The sequence below is a fragment of the Choloepus didactylus genome, chromosome 9 (genome assembly GCF_015220235.1).
Source record: "Choloepus didactylus isolate mChoDid1 chromosome 9, mChoDid1.pri, whole genome shotgun sequence".
Classification (NCBI taxonomy): domain Eukaryota; kingdom Metazoa; phylum Chordata; class Mammalia; order Pilosa; family Megalonychidae; genus Choloepus; species Choloepus didactylus.
The window spans coordinates 44,726,236-44,735,788 of record NC_051315.1 but is presented as its reverse complement, the minus strand read 5'-3'; positions in this window follow the sequence as shown (position 1 = coordinate 44,735,788).

The window sequence follows — 9,553 nt, the reverse complement described above, 5'->3', positions numbered from 1 at the left end:
TACATTCTCTTGCTTCTATATGCACTGAATTCTTAAAGATGGAGAAAAAGGAAAATCACATCTAACAAGCTAGCACCTCCTTTGGCTGCCTGGAAATGTTACTGGGTTCCTCAGGAAGCAAATTCTGAGCAGAGATTAGCATGAAGAAAGTATATGAGGGAATGTTCTTGGGATGAATATCCACGGGCCAAAGGAAGTAGGTAGGATGGGACAGAGGGAGAAAGAAGTTGGACTCAAGTGCAGTCACCACTGTGGCCTCAGCCAACCACTTGGGGAAGATCTAGAGCTGGGACGATGCCTTAGAATTGCCCGAAGTTGGGGAGAGAAGTTGAAACATTTATACTTTCTCCCAACCTTCCCTCACAGACCAGTCACTGGATGTGAGCAGCTCCCCAAAAGGGGACATGACCTTAGTGGGGCTCTCCCCCTAAGGGCAATTCCCAGCAGCTGGTGGAAGGAAGAATTCAGAACTGAGGTGTCAGGGCACATCAGGACAGGACACCGCAGCATCTACGGTACGATGAAAGATTGTATACCACACTTAATTTTTTTTATACAGAGCTTTACTGTTGACTAAAAGCTTCCACACAACCTCACCTCTAATCTCCTAATCCAGACAGCAACCCTATGAAATGTGAATTATTATAGCCTCTAAACAATAGCTGATAGACTAGCTTTGCAAGCATATGTACGGTGTCCCGACAGGCCTCCCAGAATCTGAAGAAGGAATCTGAAAGAGGTGGACTCTCACAGTTGAGGCCTGTTGGTGATGACTAGTCTTGTGACCATTATCACCCTGACTGTTGTAACCTGGAAAAATATTGTGCTCACTTTTTAACAGCCACCTCTCTCTTCCTATTCATTTTAGGTTATTATCTTCTAAAGCTTCTGGAGTTTTACATCTGAATAGCTATGGAGTCCTATGTTTATGCAAATCATTTTTTTTTCCTGTAACATCAAAACTCTTACATTTATTCCCCCCCCCAAAAAAAATCTCTTGGTTTAGGGCCTATCATTCACATCTGATGAGTTATTTTATTCTTGATTTGGAAATCTAGATTACCTACTGTATTAGTTGCCTAGGAATGCTGTAACGAATTATCACAAACTAGGTGGCTTAAAACAACAGAAATATATCCTCTTACGATTCTGGAGGCTGAAAGACTGAAGTCAAGATGTTGGCAGGGCCATGCCCTCTCCAAAGACTCAAGGAAAGAATCTTTCCTTGCCTCTTCCCAGCTGCTGGCGGTGGCTGGCACTCATTAGCGTTGCTTGGCGAGAGGCTACATCACTCCAGTCTTTGCCTCTGTGTTCAAATGGCCTCCTCTCCTGTGTGTCTCCTTCCCTTCTTATAAAGACACCAGTTATATTGAATTAAGGGCCCACCCTACTCCATAATGACCTCCTCTTAACTAATTACATCTGCAAAGACCTTATTTCCAAATAAGGTCACATTCTGAGGTACTGGGGGTTAGAAATTCACCGTTTCTTTTGCGGATACACAATTTAACCCAGAACACCTGCCCTTCCAAGCACAACTTTGTCAACTGGCCTTTACTGTTTTTGCCAGAATTTGTAATGAAAGGGCAGGGTTATGAAGAGCTCCCTTTAGTTTATATATAACAACCTATGGTTATATCTGTTTAATGACAATCTTATAACAGATGACTTCAGGGTCCGCATCTTGTCATTTAAAATAGCAGTTTTCAAATTGTTTTTCGCAATACAATTTTTTTTTCCAAATAAAATATTCCCAAATAAAATAAAAATGGGAGCAGAGTCCCTCTGTTGAAAGGGGCGAAGGAGGGTGGGGGTGGGGGCAAGAGGCCCAGGGCCTGCCTGCTTTGCCTTGTTTCCTGTAGCAACAGCTTTTGGGAGACTCCAGAGGTGTTTCCATGGGCACTAAAGCTCTGAAAGTAGCATGAGGGAAACCACTGCACAAAAATATTGTCAAGCTCTTTGTCAAATGCCTTACTAAAATCAAGGCACTGACTTTCTGATGGTTTGCCCATTTAATAACACACACACACACACACACACACACCTGCTGAGTTTCTCATGATTTGCCCTTGGTGAGTCCATGCTGATTCTAAGTAATCAGTGCTTGCTTTTATAAGTATGCGCAGAACATTTTTTTTCTCAGACTGTATTATAAGGAAGAGTATTGGGCTTGCTGTTCTTTAGTTTCCAGTGTCCACATGTTCTGCATTTTAAAAAATCACATCTCCAGTCTCTGATGCCTCTTCTATATTCCACCTGTAACACCTGTAAGTTCTTTGTGAGTTCTGGGGTAAAATTAATTTAATCAGGGCAATGGTTCTCAAAGATGACTGCACATTGGAATCCTCTGGGGAGGTTTTTTAAAAAGCCCCTGACAAGGTCCTCACCTCAAACCAATTAAATTAGAGACTGCGAATGAGCCTCTGTGTTTTTAAAAGCTCCTCTGGTGATTCTGCCATGCAGCGTGGACTGAGAGCCAGGGATCTAGGCCTGATTTTATTTTAAATACTTACATTTCCTTTACCATCCACTCCCTTTCCTTAAGCTTTGGTCTTTCTCTTTTCCATTTTCTCATTGAAGATCCTTCTCCATAACTCAGAAGAGAAAAGCAAAGTCTGAGTTAAGTTTTACTTCATTTTTGTCATTTGTTAACTTAAGATTAAATTATAGCCTACATTTTCTACGTCATTTAGTTGGGAAAATAATTTAAAATGCTTTTTTAGTTATTAGCCTCTTTCTCAAACTTCTGCTAATTGAAAACAATTCCAATTGATTTTTAAAAATTGTATGAAACCTGTTTCTCTTCTCCTTTAATCTCACACACTGGCTCTTTGTCATACTTTTCTGGATTTAAAGATTCCATACATAGCTAGAAAATTCCTTTGCTATATTCCAGCCATTGTTCAACAAAGTTTCAATGAAAGCTTTGGCATTCTTTACCACCTTGAGTCACAAATCTGAGTTCACTTTGTATCTGTTCTCTAGCATTGGCCCATCAATATCCTACTTTACAAGTAATATTCTTAATTCTATTTACTGCCTTTTCTCTTTAAGAATTGCTGGGTACCATTTGCTGTATACTTTGTATGGAAGACCCAAATGATATTTTGCAATTTATAAAGTCCATAATGTATGTGATTCCCTCTGTGTCCTGTTTTGTAGTTCCATCTGGACAATACTTTATTTTCCCTTAGAATTTTATCTTAAATCTTTTTGTGTTGTTTTATTTTATTCTTTCGGAGAAATACTCTATATTTTCTCAGGAGACAGTTTGGAAATTTAACCTATAGCCCAAAAAACACCATCCTCTTGACAACATCCAGACGGTCAATTATTCCCATAACATGTCTTTTGCTTTAGAACTGTGATCTTCATATGGAAGAATAAATAACCAAAAATCCTTCCACTTCCAGAAATGTCAAATATTGCGATGTCCATAGAAATCCACAACCCATGTTCATTGTTGATTCCTTATGTATTTCCCTATGAAGGTTCAGAAGTGAGGTATCGTCAATTTTTTGGATGAGTCTGAACGAGTTTCTCCAGGAAGCACACATTCTAGGAAAGCAGTGCACCTCCTGACCAGCTCATCATGTAGATTTACCCTGTTAGGGCACCCACACTAAGAAGTTAGAGTTACTAACCAATACAGTGGGGTACATTTCTGATCAATTTGGGAAGAAAGGACACAGTGAAAAATTTCAAACAACAGTAGAAAGCTGCCTTATGTTAAGCTACAAGTTGCCCAAGCAAGCACTGTGTTTATCATCCTTACTAATCATTTAGACATGATTTACTGCTTCTTTCCTCTGAAGGTTTGAATTTCCTCCTGGGAAGATCCTCTAACTTGATGTTTTAAAGTAGTGCTTACAGTTTCTTTTTCTTTGTCACATCCATTTTAATTCACCTTTACATCCTCAATACACTTTTCCTGCTGACTTTTATCCGTCTTTTACCCAAATCCTTTTTCTTTAAAAGCCAGAAATGTGTTGTGATAGGTTGAATTACATATCCAAGCAAAAGGCATGTTCTTAATCTTAATCTGAGTTCATGTGTGTATAAACCCATTTGTAAATAGGACACTTTGAAGACATGTTATCAATTAAGGTGCAGACTCATTTGTGAATAGGATCTTCTAAAATCCTATTTAGGTGTGGCCTTAACTTCAATTACTACAGTCCTTTATAAACAGAAGAAATTCCAAAGCAGAAAGTCAGAAAAGGCCATACAGAGAAATTGGAAGTCAGTGGAAATCAGAAGAACAGACACACGGAGAGAGATTGCCATGTGACGGGGGCAGAGATGTGAGATAAAGAACCCCGTGGATCGTGACAAACCAGCACCAGAAAGCTCCAGACTTGGGGAGAAATCATGGTGTGGCCGGCGCCTAGATATTAGACTTCCAGCCTCCTGAGCCAATAAATTCCTGCTGTTAAACTAATCCATTGTGTGGTATTTTTCCTAGCATCCTGGAAAACTAAGACAGCTGTACATATCCCTGGGGCTCCAGAAGAACTTCTATGGTTTCCCTAGAAACTGCACCCACCCCACTTCTTGCTATAGACACACTAACTGCCTGAGAAATTTTGTATCCTAGTTGCACCAGACCTTTCTGGGTAGTTTAGTAAACATATCTATACACATTCCTCACCTTGATTTTTAAGAGCTGCACTGAGATTTAGCAATTAGCATTAATAGTGATTGTCCCAAAATTGAGGAAGCCAAGAGTTCAAGTCTGCAGACTCCCATCAAACTGGATTACCTTGAGAAAATCATTCCAATATCTCCGAGCCTTAATTTACACATCTAAAAAATGAGGGGTTTGGAGTAAGCTGGGGTTTCTAGTCTTTTTTTTTTTTTTTTTTTTTTTAATCTGCAAGACCCTTTGCCTGAAATATTATGGGAAAGCTCCAAATACAAAGGAAAGGAAAGCAGAGGGATTGATGTTGAAGCAGAGGCGAGCCCCCCAGCAGGGAGCCCTCTTCCCCATTCCCCACCAGTCATCCCACTGCTCCCTATAGCTGCTCAGACGCAGCAAAGAAACATTTAGGCTGCACACAGACCAGTTTGAAAACAACACAAAGGTTCTAAAAATTTAGTGTGTGCAAGAGTCACCTGGGAGTTTGCTAATATGACAAATTACTGAGGCAATTCCCCTACAAAAAAAAATATAAAAAGTCTAGGAATTTGCCGTTTGCCATTTTTAACAAGGATTAGAAGTAGAGAATGGTACAATGATCACATTTTGAGAAATACTATACTGGATGAACTCTGAAGTCTCTTCAGCAACCTTCAGTAAAGAGTCAAGTAAACAAAGTACATATCCTGACTCTCCCACTTTGTATCTGTCTCATGTGACCCGGGGCAAGTTACTTAACATTCTCTGTCCTCATATGTAAAATGTGGGTTTTCATAATAATACCCATTTCGAAGGGTTGTCATGAGGATTAAATGAGCTAATTTGTGTGGAATACTTAGAATAATGACTGGAACATGGTTGAAAATTCAATATTAGTTCTGATCGTTCATTAAGCAAAGCAGAACTGACACAAACTGCAAACACACTCTTAAAATCCAATATGCCGAGGTAGTCCACACATCTCTGCAGCCACTTCCTTTCCTGCTACATGTTCTAAGACCTGGCTTTCCACCGCTGGGAACCTGCCTGCCTACTTTTTTTTTTTTTTTTTGAGGCTTAGTTTTCCCATCTATAAAACGGGAATAATACTATTAGATTTAATCTATCCAAGAAGACTGTCAATACAGGAAAAAAAAAAAATAACATTGGAATGTTACTTTCAGACCTTTAGAAGCAAGATGCTCTGTTATATGCCAAGCAACATTATCTTGATATTTAGAATGTTAATATAATTTTCATCAGCCTCGTAGAAGGCTGCTTATTTATGTACACAATTAGTGGAAGAGAATGTGGAAAATGGTGGACAGCGGTAAAGCACAGGCCATTTCCTTGAGTGAGAAAAGGCTCATAACTCACAGGGAAAGGACTAAGATGTGAAGGTCACTCACTCATTCATAGGAATAAATTATATTACACCATCAAGTAAGTTTCTTCAGCCAGTCATAAAGAAGAATACGGCTAAGTAATTTACTCGCAAATGATGGTTATAAACCACTCACACTCTAACAAATCAAATTACATCACACAAACCAGCTAGTCATGTTCACAGGGCTACCAAAATGGGGGTGGGGAGCAGAGACTCAAATCACTTGATCAGTTTCTCTGTTTACGCAGCACAAGACCTTGCTAGCTCATGGCTGACGACCCGCATAGAGTTGTGAAATTGCTCTCCCGTGGAAACCCACTCCACCTTGAGTCCTTTCTTGAACCTCAGGAACCACGCTCTAAGCTGGGCACACAGGCAAGGCATCTGGAAGGCCTGTGCACAGGCTGTGTGTGTTGGCCTTGAGTCTGCTTAATACAGTCTAGAACGAACCAGGGTGGAGAAGCGGATTTTAGCAGATGGAAGCACCTTCTGTTTTGGGAACTGAGGGGATGCCAATGCTAAAGGGGCAAACAAACAAATAAAAAACTAGATAGAGAATCATATGCAAATTAATGTAAATTTTCTTACCATTTATTCTCAGATTAAAACCATAGAATCCTGGATGTGTAAAAGCTTTAGAGGAAATAATAATAGATCAGATTTACTGTATGGTGATTATGGGCCAGGTGCTTCTCTAATATATCCTCCCAGCAATCTTGAGGAGGGGTGGGGGAACAGAGGTATCATTATCCCCATTCTATAAATGAAAGCACTAAAGCTCAGAGAGGTTATTTCATTTGCCTAAGATTACACAGCTCAGTAAGTGGCAGTGCTGGCTTTAACCCAGGTATGTCTGTCTCCAAGGCCTTTCCAATACTCTGTGGTACTTCTCTACATAACTATAATGACAAATGCCTTTCTTTTTTTGTGCCAATTCTGAATGGCAATGGATCTAGACTCAGGAGAAAGAGGCCATGATGGATGAGAAATACTTACCGAGGGTGAGGGTTTGGAGAATAGGGCCACATGCCTGTGCTTGCTACCCCCAATTTAGCTACCCTCCTAAGGTTACAGATGAGGAACCTGAGGACCAGAGAGATGAATTGTCTGGCCCAAGATTCTACAATATTAAGCAAATAAATAAAAATCAGAATCTATGTCTGCAGCCTGAGCCCAGTCTTTTATCCACTACAGCAGGTTGCTGGTGACAAGGAATGATATGATCATTTGCTCCATCTGACCTTAACAACATGCCTGGGTACTTTCTTCCTCTAGTTGTACAAGACATCTAGTGTATTGTTTTCCCCCAAAACAATTAGGCAATTTTACATGACTATTATCCCTGTTCTAATATATTATTAGTTGCACAAATATGTTCTCATTATTAAAAACTACAGGACAGAGGTATAAAGCGTAAAAAGTTAGTTCCCCTTCAATAACTCCCATCCCTCTCTTCTCCCCAACAGCAACCAATCTTAACAATTTGGAGTCTCCCTTAAGAACTTTTCTATGCAATTACATACTTTATACATACCTGTATTCAAATATAGAGCTTTAGGACTTAATTTAAATGTGATCATATTACAGTAAGTGCATCGCAACTTGCTTTCTTTTTAACTTGACAATTACATGTAGTGCCTTTCAGAGATCTACACATAAAGTCAGCTATTGAGGGGGAGATGACACAATCTGCAAAAATTCAGATGGTTCCCTGAGTTTACCTTTACTCAAGAATGCATCTAGCAATTTAACCATGTTAGCAAGAATGTTTAGGCTATCTAAAAGGAAGAAAATTTTGAGCATCTTTTTTTACCTGAGCAACACATAAGCCAGGATCCAAAGATGAGCTTGTGATACATCCCGCCTTTTCACACCCCTTTTAGTATTCACCATCAGTTCCTTCCATTTTATCTCCCTGTAAATGGTGCTTGAATATTTTTCCCCCTCTAGCTCTCCCTTGCCACCATCTGTCCAACCTGCCCTACTGGCTCTCCTTGCCTCGTCTTCAGCAGTCCTTCCCGATGTTTTGTTTTCCCTTCAGTGGTCCTTCTAGCCCATTCTCCACCTGGCAGTGAGCGTAATGTATTTGAGCATGATCAACATATTATATTTGATTAATAATAAGAGCTCTTTGTTTCTTCTGAAATATTCAACCATTCAAAATTTCAGCCTGGCCTCATCCCCACATTTCAGATGTGCATGTTTTCATTTGCTGTCAATTCAAGACAAAGAAAAAATAAATTCTATCACTCCAGCCTCCAGAATCTGCTCTTTTGGGGAGTACTTCTGGGTATTCCATTTTATGGGGAACATTAACTCGGGCATCTGACCCTGTACAGCCCAAGTTGAGGCAATTATATTTCCTTGAACTTTTTAAAGAGTGTTTTTATTTCTCAAGGATTGTCTGTTTATCTTTTGCATAACAGTATGAATTTCAGTTCTTCTTTTGAAGTATTATTAAGTATATTCATTTTCCAAGATAACTAAGAGGCAAGTATATGTGGAACTATAAACATGCATATACACCCAGTATTGTTTACACATGTCATGTATTGTTCATTTTCCTATCAGCTAACATCTATAATCTAATCTTTCATTTATTCCTACAAAATGATGCCATAGAAATTTGAGCAAAAGACTGATGGTGATTTTTTTCAATAGAAAGATCTGGAAAGTTACATTTTCTAGTTTACAACCTGACTCCAGTAACACCCTGCTTTCAGCCTGTCCACAGTGCCTGCCCATTTGACCCCAAAAAGTGGTATTGTTGTGATTGATAAATTGAACTGGGCTGTCACTGGAAAACTAAAAGTGGCAACAGGAAACCAGCAACTAGCAACCCATAACTAGCAAGAACCACTCAAATAAACCTGTGTTTAGAAAGAGAGCAGTTTATTACATGTTGCTGAAATTACTAAAAGTAGAAAACTAATCCATATCCCTGAACCCATTGATGAATTATTCTCTCAGGTCGTTTAATACAGGCTTAGATCAGCTGTGGATTCACTGGAAAGTTCCATGATATGAGCTTTCTTTTGTTTCATCATGTGGTTACTGCAGTATGTTAATAAAGTCAGATATTTATTAATATTAGAAGATATGACAAAGCAGAGACTATTGTTTAAAACACAGGTCTTCAGGTATTTTACTCTAGTATCCTCAAATGAATTTTTGTTTAATTATTCACAGCCTTGAACATTTTTTACTTATATTTTAAATGATTAATTAATTACAAAAGACATCATTTCTAGTGTATTGTAAACATTGATTATTTTAAATAAAACAGCACACTACTCTTTAAATGTTTTTAATGAAATAAAAATACCATAACAATTTGAGACCCATGATCATCCATTAAAAAATAAACTTTTCTTTAACAGCTAGAAATTTTATATTGTACCTTTTTGTTCTCAAAATAGTATTTTCATTCCACTTATCCTATAGAATGTTACCCTAAAGTAATACAATTTTATACCTGCAAGTTTTTTATTGATCACCCTATCATAATTCTCTGCAATATGTATATAAATTTAGTCTTTAAAAAATTT